The sequence below is a fragment of the Scardinius erythrophthalmus genome, assembly GCF_964197995.2.
Source record: "Scardinius erythrophthalmus genome assembly, chromosome: 3".
Classification (NCBI taxonomy): domain Eukaryota; kingdom Metazoa; phylum Chordata; class Actinopteri; order Cypriniformes; family Leuciscidae; genus Scardinius; species Scardinius erythrophthalmus.
Window position 1 is genome coordinate 57870093 of NC_138223.1, and position 14673 is coordinate 57884765.

The 14673-nt window shown below is 36.7% G+C and overlaps 1 pseudogene across 1 annotated transcript in view; it reads right to left on the reverse strand.

Moving 5' to 3' along the window:
* Positions 1-3763: 3763 nt before the first annotated feature.
* The window catches only part of LOC308687545 (NACHT, LRR and PYD domains-containing protein 3-like), a 41009-nt pseudogene continuing 30099 nt past the window's right edge, over positions 3764-14673 (reverse strand). Inside the window, exons 7-9 of the transcript XR_014032233.1 lie at positions 7512-7685; positions 7384-7430; positions 3764-4828 (exon numbers count right to left, since the gene is read on the reverse strand). The product of XR_014032233.1 is annotated as an NACHT, LRR and PYD domains-containing protein 3-like (transcript). The remainder of the gene's footprint in view (positions 4829-7383; positions 7431-7511; positions 7686-14673) is intronic.

The window sequence follows — 14673 nt, forward strand, 5'->3', positions numbered from 1 at the left end:
GAATAATCCATTTAAATGAGTGTCCAGTGCGAGTTGATGTCAGTGTTTATTGAACACCTCCCTCTAGTGGTGCACATCATCATCACATTCTCAAGTAATGCAACGCACGTGTTAAAGGGACAGTTCACCCAAAATTAACATTCTGTCATCATGATGTTGTTCCAGACTGTTGTTCTCCCTGGTAAAACAGTCATGAATTTTCATTCTAACACGTCTGCATACAGACATAATGCTTTCAATGATGGAATTTTAATTCAAGTTAAGTCGTTCTAGTGCCTTTCACCACACTGTGACACTTATCTGTGCTGTTTCTCTGAATTTCATCAATAAATACCTGGGAACATTCATCCTGTTGCCTGTTATTCAGCAACGCTGGCAAACATCCATACATCCACATTTCACTAAACAAATGACAAATGGTTGACTGTCACAAGTCTCATCCTTATTATGCAATTTAATAACTTTTGTTCTGTCATTTGACAGATGTGATGCAGGCGAACTTTGTTAGTAATGTTAGTTTTTATTTGCATTTATTTTTTATTCTGTTACGCAGAAGACTTTGTGAATGTATTCAGTGTTTTTCCTGATTTAAAATAAGGTATTTTCAAAAAACCTGTTTCAACACTCAATATCACAGCCAGCGCAATTTGTACTTGGTTAGTACAATAAGTGCAAATGGTTAATACAACACACTTAACACCCAACACTGAGACAACTAATACGACACACACAGCACCCAACATTAAAATATCATACGTTTTTTTCACGTTTAAACAAACACTAGACAGGCAGTTCATTTCTCAGCGTATGATCACTAGCCCGTGCAGACCTTCCTTGAGTGGAACATACTGTTAGGCCACCCTTATCGCCTACCAAAGGGGCTTTTCACTTCCTTTGGCCTTGCCCACACTGGAAGCGTTATCTGCAGGTTTTTTACACCTCTCTTGCATGACCTGTCCGTTCAGCTCTCTCCCGTGGTGCTATTATGAGAACAGCTGATTTGTGAGCCGCTGTCCCCAGCCAGCACACAGCCCCTTTGGGTTCCCCCTTTTTTGTTAGTGTCACCACAAGAGAGCAGTATCCACAGGATTTTACGCACTTCAACAAGCCCCTCTTGGGCAACACACACCTCTTACATATGAGTACTCTTACACCTTTCCTTTGGCTGTTTCCACAGCAGAGTACTCCAGAGCACAGAAACACTGATGATATGCTGCATATTGCTTTATTTAAAGGCAGTGACTGTAGTTTCTGATGCATTGATGATCTTTTTGTTAAGTTCTTCATCTCATGCATGTTTTTCTGTTGTTAATTAGCAGGATCTAGTTAAATTGATGTTTCTAGTTAACTCATTTAAGTATTTTTCTTAGTGGACTCAAATGAAATAAGCTCACAGTATAAATATTTAATGGCAATTGACCAATTGATTTCCCCATGAAATGAGTTATATCTTTTAATTCAGTGCATAATTAATAACAGTAACCTACTGTAAAGATTACAGTAAAGAACTGTAAATTAAACAAGCTGCTCTTGTTTTTCTACTTTTACATGCTGTGTGCTGTATAATTTTACAGTATAATTGTAGTTTATGATTTACAGTACTCTTGTAAAATTTACAGGCTTACTGGCAAACCAAAATTGCCAGTGAGTTGCTGTAAATTTTATAGCATTTTTTTTTTCAGTGCACCTGTTGTTTACTGGAAAATACTTGACTAAGCAAAAACTGTTCAGTGGCCACAGGACTTTTCTCAGATGCATCTGACTTTTGTAATAATTATTTATCACAGTCACATGGGCAATAAGGCCTTCAAAACATATCTGGCTTTCAAATTATTTCTACAATTGTTCTACAATTGTTTTCTATAGGATAAAATATTTCATCATTGGCATCCATTTCTAAAACTGTAAAGCATAAATGTAAACATAAAAGATGGTGGCGTCCATAAAAAGTGAAGGACTATACAAATGTAAATGAGTCTATATAAGGAGCTGAATTTAGGGAGGGTAAGATCAATTATAAAATACAGTTGTCACTCTAGTTAATAAACTCACTGTGTCAACATAACCAGTACCAAACCTAAACGTATGTGAAGATTCACAACAGTCACTGACCTTTCATTTGCTGGTCATCTGTATCTTTCTGATTTATGCACTGGTAGATCAAATACTGGCAAGACGTGTCTATTATCTGTCTGTTGAAGTGTTGTTTTCTCTGACTTGCTATCAGTTACACTTAAAGGGAAGTTCAACCAGAATGAAAATTCTGTCACCTGCTACCATCAAAATAATAGCATGTAGCAGAAGTAACATCTGGACTTGGATCAATGGGTTTTAGGCAGGTCTGGATCAGTGTTCTCTGTTTGATATGATAAATCACTTTGTGATTTGTTTTATCATAAAAACGCGTTATATGATTTGTTTTATCATTAAAAAGCGTTATATGACCCCTTTAATAAGCAAGACCGTATTGTAAACATTACCAAAAACTCTCAGTTTTGATCACAAACCGATGTTAGCCAGTCGAGTTGAAATGAAAGTAATGACATGAGTATAACAGCAGCTTAAGAACAGTCTAGAGAAAGTTATTATATGACTTTAACCTGTTACCTGCCTGTGTTTGGTGCTCATTTTATTACTGCCATTTTTCCTATCACATATCTTTGATAGAAACGTTTTGAAATTGGACATTGCATTGCCATGGAAACTGTACTTTAATCATTTTCACCTAATGGGTGGTTTCAGGTTTCATATTACAAAGATTACTGCACTATTTTATAATCAAAACTTATAGAAATCTTGTTGAAAAGGTCTTAGGCTCGAGACTCCATATTGCCATCTGTTTTGTGATAGAAATGATTCTGTGACAGAAATGTATTAATTTGTGAAATGACAATACATCAAAAAACTGTAGACACCCAGTGTCCTCCCACCCAACTCCAATAAGGAACACGTCAACATAGGAAAGAAAACTGCACTTGTTGAATCATTTCATGGGATCTTTGATTTCGAATCTAAATTAACTCATAAATAAGGAGATAAACGCTTGCTAAAATGTAGCATTCAACTTATATTTGCACTTGAAAGAGGATGAGGTTTTGACGTGATTTCAACCCTGATCTTCTGTTTCACTTTTGAGGGTGTGTGGGACATCTGACCTGATGCCCAAACGCGTGAAGTGTGACCTGGAAATATGTGAATATGAGTCAATATCAGGATTATTTAACATTTTTACTCATGTCCCTCTGCCAATAGAACAATACTAACTTTTCTGTCATATTTTAAAGATATAAAAGGTCTCCTCCTCTGATTTGAACATTGCAATTTCTTCTAAATTTTACATCTGTACCTTCAAAATAATCTATTCCGCTCAGCGGATTCTCAAAAACACAGTCATGCTGCAGATGAGAGTTTAGCAACGTAAATTCAAGTACTAACTTACAGTACAAGTTTTTGGTCAAACTCGCAAGTCTACCTAGTCCCAGTACTTTGGGGTTAAACCAATATAAAAAATAAAAAATAACTTTAACAGTACATCAAACACAGTTCCTTTTGAATCTTTACAGAACTGTAACTCATTAAGCTTTAACTTTGTAACTCATAACATGAAACTGAAATTATCCATGTGCTTCTTTTCTAGATTAATATAAATGAGGTTCCCTCATTTAAATATTAAGAAAAATATGTTTACCATTTTTTTCCCCACTTCAGGAATCCCTCAGTGTGTCGCTCACCCAGTGTAAGAAAAACACAGGACAGAAGTTAATCTCATAAGTGAAAATGATTAAGTTTATTGCAGTGCAGCAGTGACAATTACACAAAGCACCTTGAGTCAGACTGAACTAAACTCAAACATTTTATCCAGTTTGTAAAACAGTGTAAACAACCACCCCTAATGTAAATGAATAAATAAGTTCAATCTCCAAGTGACCTGACTGAGCTCAAGCAGTTTCGCAAAGCTGAGAAAGATTCATCAAAGCTGATGCGAGTCATCTGACACTTGTATATGGAGACATTTGTTGAGAAAAGCTGAATAAAGATGACATGATTAAAACCTTTATCTGCATTACTTCTGATCGCACAACTTCATTGGAGTATCACATGGTAAGATGAAAGTTTTTGTGATGCTGTTCTCATTTAACTGTCATTCATTCATGTTCATCTCTAAGTTTAGCATTGCTTCAGCTGTTTAATATTAGGGTGTTTTAACCCCCGCCCGCAGATAAAACACAAGGCCATGCACAGATGTATGTGAGAAATTAATGTACTTATTTTATCTTGAGTGTGCAACTTTAAGTTTTAATCTGACACAGAGACACTGAAGAGTTCACATAAACCCTAAATCCAGCATAGAGGGGTTCCTTGAATGTGGTGTTGAATGTGTGTAAGTGTGTAAATGTGTGTGTGTCAGAGACGCTGTAGAAGGACAGAGTGCCGGCTGACACGTCCACATACACTCCTACTCTAGTAGACATGGGTAAAGGGACACGAATGACCGTTTGCTTTTTATTGTGACGGACAGTGAATCTGTAATCAGAGCAGATCAGACTCCAGGATTTGTCATTGTTTCCAAACTCACTGTCATGCCTTCCTTTCCTGTTGATTCCTTTATACATCAATGACATTCCAGCATTATATCCACTCCATTCAGCCTCCCAGTAACAGCGTCCAGTCAGACTCTCTCGACACAGAACCTGGTCGCAGTTCTTAAATCTCTCTGGATGATCAGGATACGGCTGATCCTCTAATACATGTGTCACCTTCCTGTTCTCATCAGACAGAATGAGTTGAGTATATGCTGTGTTTGGATCCAGTGTGAGATCAAAGGCATCTGAACACAAGAAGAGAAAAAGATCCAGAATAACAACACAACAATCATTACTTACTTTTACTTTTAAAAAGCATGCAACCGATTACCTTAAAAAAATGAGAAAGCACCACGTCACGTCTAGGACAACTCGAGGTATCGCACACCGGACGCGCACTTTCTCAGTTTATGGCCAGCAATATTGTTATGTTTAAGGACATTATGAAATTAAGATAATGCCTGTACTTTGTTATGATTGTACTGTACAATTAAATACAATAGTTGCTAAGTCTGCAGTCTGAATTCACTTTACCTCAGAGCGTCCGTTAACTGAATGAATTGAGAATATCACCTGAAAATCCGAAAGCATGAGCAATTTTCATTCAAGCAGCTCATTTCTGTGAATGAATGTAAAACTAAATGTATACTGCAGCACAGGGTGAAGTCAGTATATACATTAATGACGATTTGAGACAAATAAATGTACATTTAATGTAAAACTACGTAAATGGTGCTCTGTGGAGCGACAGGATTTTGAACAAGGTCCTGAGCCGTAGCTGGGCACCGCAGACAGACGCCGAAAGGCGCCGCCGGTGTGTGTACACTCATAGAGAGTAATGTGTTCGAATTTTAAAGACGTGGCGCTGCGCGTCCGGTGTGCGACCCCCTTTAGTGTCCATGTTTCTGAATTTTACAATAGTATGTTGAGTACCAAGGCTTCATAAACTTCATAAGAAGTTTTGCATTACACCACACGCTAGTCCAATTCTTCTTTTGTGGTCCTGTTCTGTAGAGGCGTTCTCACTAATATTTCCTCCCAATTACACAAATTCTTCTATCTGCTTAAGTTCCTGGTTTTCTATTTGGACGAATACTTTGGTCTGTTCCCGTCCAATATGTTGTACTTCTGTCTTTCCTGTGTTGACCTTCATGCCCATCCTTGTACTCTCCTCTATGATTCTGTTGATCACTATTTGTAGATCATCCTGGTTTTCTGCCAAAGCTGCGATGTCGTCCGTGAATCTGAGGTTGTTGATTATTCATCCATTCATGACTGCTCCTCTTCCTTCACCTCTTCCAGCGCACTTGCCATGATCACCTCTAAAAAGATATTAAAGAGAAGTGGAGACACCATGCAGCCCTGTAGTACTCCTACTATTGTTTCAAACCATTCAGTCACATCAGCACCTATTCTTACGCAGTTGAATGTACCTTTATATAGGCTCTCTAATATTCAGACGACTTTTTCTGGGTATCCTAATCTCCTCATTCCATTCCACAATCCAGCTCTCCACACGCTATCGAATGCCTTTTTATAGTGTAAATAGCATACAAATAAGTCCTTGCTGAAGTCAGTGTACTTCTCAGCTAATTGTCAGAGCATGAATATTTGGTCTATTGTGTTCTGTGATGTTCTGAAGCCCGCCTGTTCTTCGGAGAGGATTTCTTCTGTTTTCTTCTTTATTCTTTCCATAATTATTGTTGTGATGATCTTGCCACTGTGGCATAACAGGCTGATGCCTCTGTAGTTATTGCAATCCAGTTTATCTTTCTTTTTGTATATGGGAATGATGACAGCTTTTTTCCACTCTGTTGGTAACACCTCCTCATCCCAAATTCGTTTACAGAGCTGGAAATAATTTGGAATCCTGTTCCATCTGTACCTGCTTTTATTTACTCTGCTGTAATATTATCGATGCCTGAGGCTTTCCTTGTTTTTTTCCTTTAGCATGTAATCTATCCCAAGAGGGTTTAAAGGAGTCACTTCTTGGCTCTCGTTAAGAGGATCGTCTGCTTGTTGAGTCGATATAGCTGGGATTTTAATCCAGGTGTATGTTTGTTGTTCTTCCATGTTGGGGTTTCTTAGTCGATGTCGATGGTTTGAAGGGCGGCTGACTAGACCTCTGCCTCTTCCTGTTCTGATTTAGCCATCGGCATCTTCTCTTGTTTGCCGACGTTTCCAGAGGAGATGGACGTGGATGTACTGGACTCCTCCTCCAAGTTCAAACTTGACTTAGTATAGCTACAATTTTTGTGTTTTGCTCACTGAATGTTGAAGTCTGTTTGTGGCTCAAGCATGGTCAATTGCAAGATATTGTCATAAATATGGAGGTATAAATGTAGAGATTATATCAACACAATTAAAAGTTTCAAAGGGTGTTTATGACATAAGTCTAAGCAATAACATTTTAAAAGATCATTATTCAACATGAAGGGAAGTAATACATATGTTGCTCTTTCTTGTTGCAATTCTGCATCAATAGGAAGAGAATTTCAATAATTTAAATTAAGTTCGAAGTGCCCAACCAAAGGGAACAATAATTACCATAATGGGGATTTCAAACAAAAACATTTTAGGAAAATCAATATTAATTTAAAGTTTTCTGAGTAACCAATGCATAGTATGTGAATAGTACAGATTACTAGATTTTTACAGTTAAGACATTTAGTAAAGTTAAGTAAAAAGTGTTAGAACAACTATTGGATTTTACAGTGTAGACGTGTGTGTGTGTGTGTGTGTGTGTGTGTGTGTGTGTGTGTGTGTGTGTGTGTGTGTGTGTGTGTGTGTGTAGACGTACACTTTCGTAGTCCTGCTGTCATCATGACCTCTCCTGCATGATTTACACTATAAACACACAATCACACATTAATGTAGATATCTATCATGCACACACGTTTAGTATTTTGGTATTAGTGTGTGTCATACTTGAGTATCTGCAGTGAGCAGTTTGGATCCTTCAGTTTGTCATTGAGTAGCTGGACTCCTGATTCTCCTGGGTGATTGTAGCTCAGATCCAGCTCTCTCAGATGTGAGGGGTTTAAACTCAGAGCTGAAGACACATAACCACAGCCTTCGTCTGTCACCATACAGCCAGACAACCTACAGACAAACACACAGTGTCAGATCGTCCCAACCAGCTGCATACATCATACATATTTCAGTGATGTCACACTAAGGAGCCCCGTACACACTGAAACCTCCTTGGACCGAGGTAGCACTCCTTGTGTATATTAAACATCAAACATGGATAAGAAGAGAGTAATTGCAGATGTTTATAATCAGATATTTTATCACAAATCCCTCAAGTTCCATAAGGAGACCCATAAAAGCATCCATTCTGGTGAAGTAACCCATAGCAGATGTGTTGAGAATGACATGCGTGTTCTTAGTTTCACACTATTCAACTGCAGTTGTGAGTGATTGCCATTTTTTTTTTTTTTTTATTAAAATAAATTTTAAAAAAAGAATAAAAAAATGTATTTATTTTATTTTTTGATTAAGGTTATGGTACCACACTCATTCATGCTAGTGTAAAACCATCAACACAAGACACTTCCACTTTCTGCCATGTTTTGTTTTAATCAGAAAAAGTTAGCAATAAATCAATAATAATAATAATAATAATAAACATTTATTTGTATAGCACTTTTCATACATGGAATGCAACTCAAAGTGCTTCACAAGCATAAAAACAAATAATGGGAATACAATTTAATACAATATTATTGTAAAAATATTTGAAAACAATGAAAGGTTCACAAAGGTTGTGTCAGGAAACACAAACTTGCAGGAGTAGTGAGAAACAATAACAAATGCTTATTCAAACAGGTAAATGGCAAATTAAGTATATCGCAGGTATACTTAAGATGACGTCATCAACGCGAGAAGCTTGCTGGTAAAACACTGCTTGGATCATCCAGCAAAACCTAACAAATAGTATGATTCTTTGGTGCATTTGATCAGCGGTTTGCCTCTGCTGTGTGCCTAAAGGTGTTTGCAACCCTACGACATTATATTAGACGAAGACTCTTGTAACAAGTTTGTATATTCGGCCTGGCACGGCTTGGCTTCCTACGTTCGGCGTGACTCGGAGAGATGCCAAACAAACATCTCAGGATGCCTCGGGGTAAAAGTGGAGCTCCTTCTGCGGGGGAAATGCAACAACCTGCGCAAATTGCTGCCATTGAGGACACAGTAAGCAAACAGATTGATGCACTTTTCCAGGATTATGGCTTTATTCGTAAAATTAGTCAATTATTGGTTGATTCCTTGATTGAACCTATTAAACAAGCTATTACTACCTCTATCGCCGAATCTGTAAAAGACTCACTGAAATATGAATTGCAAGACACGGTTGACAAAGTGATCGATCTACAAAACAAATACAATGAAATTGAGGACATCTTGGATGAGCAAGAACAGTACTCCAGGCGAAACTGTCTTGTCCTCTATGGTGTCCCGGAGAATGACCGTGAAAATACAAGTAATGTGATTATGAACATTATGAAATCCAATCTTAATATTGATGTGAAGCCTGGAGACATCGACAGGTGTCACCGTTTGGGATCCAGATTTGGGAGGGAAAGACCAAGAGGGATCATAGTCAAGTTTTCTAATTACAATATTAGAGACATGGTCTACAGGACAAAAAAACGACTAAAGGGATCAACACCAAAGATGTACATCATGGAGAGCTTAACTGCGAAGCGGGCCAAACTACTGGACGATCTGCGGAAAAAGTATAAGGACAAACTTGCAGCCAACTGGACTCAGGACGGACGCCTGTATTTACTGACCAAATCAGATCAGAGGCACGTCTTAAATAAGCTGTCTGATGTCAAAAAAACTGTGTCTATAATCCTAGACTGTGTAACGATTAGTTGACTATAAACTATGTGAGTAAATATGTGACCAGTCACGGAAAGTAGGGACACAAGTCGGTTCTGGGGCATTTTGAGTTATTCACATATTCTGAAAGTGTAGTATTCAAGCTTTCCAACGATGTGTAACACATGGAAATCTGATAATATTTGGAGAAGTTGTGGCCATTTGAAGGTAGGAACTCAAAAAAACTGAAATGGTAGAAATCTGCTTCTAAAGATTGGCAAGTTCTCACGCTTCTGGGAATGACAATAGGGCTCATTTACATCTCATTTAGATAAGTCATACCCCCTGTAAAGCTCCCCCGTCTCCCCCTCCCCCCTGAATGTACCAATTCTACAAATTCTCTAAATAAAACATCTCCAGTTAACTGGCAGAGCATTCATTTCGTTCGTTTTTTAAATAAGATACTAGCGCTGAAATGTGTTTTTTTTTTTTTAATCAAGTGATCAAAGTGCTCGTTGCCGCTGCGATCAGTGGCGCAGATACAGTGTTTACTCGTGTGGCTCGCGCACACACTGCATTGTCTTCACTCGACGCACGCTTCAATCCGTTGCGGATACTCTCTATTTGTTCTGTTGAAATAACAAAATAATTCAAACGTTTGCGTGTCCCTGCTTGATATACAACCACTGATGAACATAATCATTTTGAAGAGAGAAAAAAAACTATACGAGAAAAAAAAAACTTATACCAGGGCGGAATTGAACTCTCAACCTCTGACACGGCTGGCGAACGCTCTACCACTGTACCATTCATTAAACAACAAATTAAACCCCATGTAAGCTACTATTTAAATCGATTGCTGGACATCGTAATGTTATTGGCGTCCATCTTCATTGAATTTTGAAATCAGATAGAGCTGGCCCGAGCGCTGCATAATAAGTAGCCACGCCGGCAATTCAGTATGGAAATACACACCGACAATGACACGCCCCTACTGCGTGCTAGAATCTCCGAAAAACAAGACGATTTCAACATCAAAATGTACGCTTTTAAATATACCAATACTGCTATCTCAAACATGGAGAGGCTTCTTCGTGATCTCAACTTACAGATTCTGCAAAAAAACGAAAATCACCAATTTTGAAAAAAACCCGCTTCTTTCTAATTTTTCTCGAAAGTTGTGCTGCCGACTTGTGTCCCTGGTTTCCGTGACGGGTTACATATATATCTTTGTACTAACTTGTTGGCTCTGATCCAGCAAAAGTCATAGTTGAGTCTCTTTTTTTTTTTTTTTTTTTTTGGGCGGGGTTGGAAGTTTGTGGAAGTTAGTGGGTTTGGGTTAACTGAATATAGACTAAACATTGTAGATTGATAAATCAATTTTATTCAGTGATAAAAGGGTAAACTTGTTATTTACCATCGAGAGATGGATTTTATAGGTTCTATATGGGGTTTAAAATGTTCTAAAATTTACACTATGGGATCTCAACCATTTTTTAATATAGATATTACATGGGGTTTGATGAATTAATTACCTTTAGGAATCATGAAGTGCTTGACCAACATTGCTTTGAAAAACTCATATGTAAATGTGTCTTGCCTGAAAATTTAGTAGAGTTTGATAAACTTCCTTTTTCTTTATTACATCTTAACACGAGAAGCCTAATAAAGCATCATAATGACTTACTATCTCTCTTAGCTAGATCATAAGCTATAGATCATAAGTTTAATATTATCGGATGTAGTGAAACCTGGATAAATGAGCGGTCATATCTGAACACACTCAACATGGACGGCTATGTGCTGTATAATAAAAATAGAACAAGCAGACCGGGTGGGGGCGTGTGCTTATATGCCAACATACAGCAGAGTGTAACTGTTCGGGATGACCTGCTTTTGGATGATGGGTTATCAGATTCCTTATTTTAGGGCTGGGCGATTTAAATCGCGATATTGTTATGCGCATCTCGTCAGTAAAGCCGGTTCCTTGATTAGTAGTAAATCGCCATCACCTGCTTTCAGATGGAGCGGCATTTACTACAAAGAGCCGTAGTTAACTGACAAGCTGAGCCAAATCACATCAATATCGCGGAAGTATCGCCAGCGATTTTTAATGCGATATGGCTCAGCTTGTCAGTTAACTACGGCTCTTTGTACACAGCAAGAAACTCCAGTGTTAAATTAACACTCCTGGGAGTGTATGAGTCCACACTCAAGAGTGTTTAAGTTAATGAGATAATTAAGTGATTAATTTAGTGATGATTGAACATTATTGAAGACACCTGATGATAACAAGCAGAATCACTGAAGGAGAAAATCTCAAATTGTAAGCCACCGTTATGACGATCAATGGTTGCTTTAGTTGGACTCTTGACCCATATATTATTAACTTTAGATTTTGTTTGGCTGTTGTATCTGGCTTATAATCGCCAGTTGAACAAAGAAAAATGTGATCTGATGGTGTTGGTTATATTATGATGATCATCATTTGAACTTGATCACTGAGCTCATTAAGATCCTTCTTTCTGACTTCGATTTATGTTGTTGGTTACAGCATAACTGTGAATCTGCATAAATGCCCAGAATTTTTGATATAATATAAAGGATTTCTTAAAAGTTGTTTTAAAAGAAAATCATTCTTTTAGGCACACACAGATGTCAAGATTCAGCCTATGCATCTCAACAATGGTGACGAGCAGAATATTCAATTAGGAAAAGTAAATTACATAGACAATTCAGATCATAATTTATTCATACCGCAATGCATGATGGGAGCCATTAATGAGTTGTGATTGGTGGCAGCCACTGCAACATGTTTTATTATTGTCACCATTGTTGAGATTCACAGGCTGATTATTGATGTCTGTGTTTTAAACAAATTTATCTGAATATCTTTTGATCAGAACAATGTTTATTAAATATTTTGAATTAAAGTACTGATAATTGTAGGCTGAAGAGTCACAAAACTGCTGCTAACAAGTTAAATCAAACTATCTCAATAAGTTTCATTTTTCAGATCACAGCATGATTATGTCAAAACATAACCAACACTATAAGATAACATTTTACTTTGTTCATTTAACTGTTATAAATCAATAACAGCAGACAAACAACTGTAAATATTAAAGTAAACATATAATGGTCTAGAGCCCAACTAAAGCAAACACACATCACCTTAATGGTAACTTACAATTTGTGATTTTCTTCTTCAGTGATTCTGCTTGTTAACATCAGGTGTCTTCAATAATGCTCAATCATCACTAAATTAATCACTTAATTATCTCCTCCGCCCTAAATGCCGCTCCATCTGAAAGCAGGTGATGGTGATTTACTACTAATCAAGGAACCGGCTTTACTGAGGAGATGCGCATAACAATATCGCGATTTAAATCGCCCAGCCCTACCTTATTTATTGAAATACATAATGAAAATATGAAAAGTATAATTGTTGGAATAGTCTATCGACCTCCTGACTCTGACTTAAATTGTTTCTTGACCAAACTGGATGAAATATTAAGTAGCATCAATTACATGAATAAACATTGTTTTATTCTTGGCGATTTTAACATCAACTTAGCTAAAGATGACGGTGCGAAAAATGATTTCTTAAATTGTTTGTATTCTTCAAAATTTTTTCCAACTATAAGCTCATATACGAGAGTAACAGAAACAACTAAGTCCACCATTTTGTAATATTATTACAAATATAAATGTACATTTTGACTCAGGTGTAATTATGTCAGATATCACAGATCATTTTCCAGTTGTACTTTTCATAGACCTGGATACTAAGACCAGGCAACAACAAAAGAAGATATTACCTCTTAAAAAAAGCATAAAAGTATTAACAGGAAAATATTAAGATAAATTGCTTGATAATCTTAGGCATAAAACATGGGATTCTGTATTTACCTGGAATACTCCGGAAGAAGCCTATAGTGCTTTTATCAATGAATTAACCAACAGTATTAATATCACTATACCGGAAAAAATGGTTAAAGGAGATACAAGCAATCAAAATACTTGGCTTAAAAAGGGAATCCTAAAATCAATTAAAAGGAAAAATAAGCATTACAAATGCTACATTAAAAATCCAACTAATGACAATAAAGTAAAATATTCTACATTTACAAATAGACTCACAAAGTTAATACGAATAAGGAAGTGGAATTACTACACTGATTTAATTAAGGCTTCTCGTGGTGATCAAAAGCGATGCTGGAGAGTACTAAATACTGTGCTCAGCCGGGATCAAAAAGCAACTGTCCTTCCAGAAATTAATGTCAAACATAATGATAATCACTATCTCAATGATGACGATCTTGCCAAAGGTTTTAACAACTATTTCATCTCTATAGGCGAAACTCTTTCGAAATCCATAAATCCTCCAGGGGGAGCTTCATACCAACAATATTTAAAAGGGAATTATTTACCTACCGACAAAATGGAAGTTTTGAAAATTATTATGAATATGAAAAGCTCTTATACTGCTGGCGTGGATGATATATGTAGCAAAATTGTTAAATCTATTGCAATTGAAATTCTAGATCCACTTGTCTATTGTATAAACCTATCTTTATCTCATGGTGTAGTACCAAAAATGACAAAAATTGCAAAAGTTATACCTATTTATAAATCTGGTGATAAAAATAACTTACAAAACTATCGACCTATATCCATTTTGCCTACTTTTTCCAAGGTGCTTGAGAGGGTTGTGTACAATAGACTTAGCGGTTACCTGGATAAAATGAATATACTCATTCCATCTCAATATGGATTTAGGAAAAAGAGCTCTACTTGTTTGGCAATTCTGGATCTCATCGAGAAAATTAATGACGCTATAGATAATGGTGAGACTGGTATTGGTGTATTTTTAGATTTATCAAAAGCCTTCGACACCATTGATTTAGAAATTTTAATTGGGAAACTGCAAAACTATAGTGTCAGAGGGAAGGCACTCAGCTGGTTCAAAAGCTACCTAACTGAAAGGGAGCAATTTGTCCAAATAAACAGTAGTTATTCAGAATGCACAGATATTGTTTGTGGAGTCCCCCAGGGCTCCATATTAGGTCCACTTCTTTTTATTTTGTATGTAAATGACATTATAAGTTAAACATGCATCAAATATTTTTCATCAGGTTGTTTTTGCAGATGACACTAATCTTTTTTTGTCTCATAAAAATCTTGATATTTTACAAAAGCTTGTTAATGAGGAATTAGTTAAAGTAGAAAGTTGGTTTAAATACAATAAATTATCTGT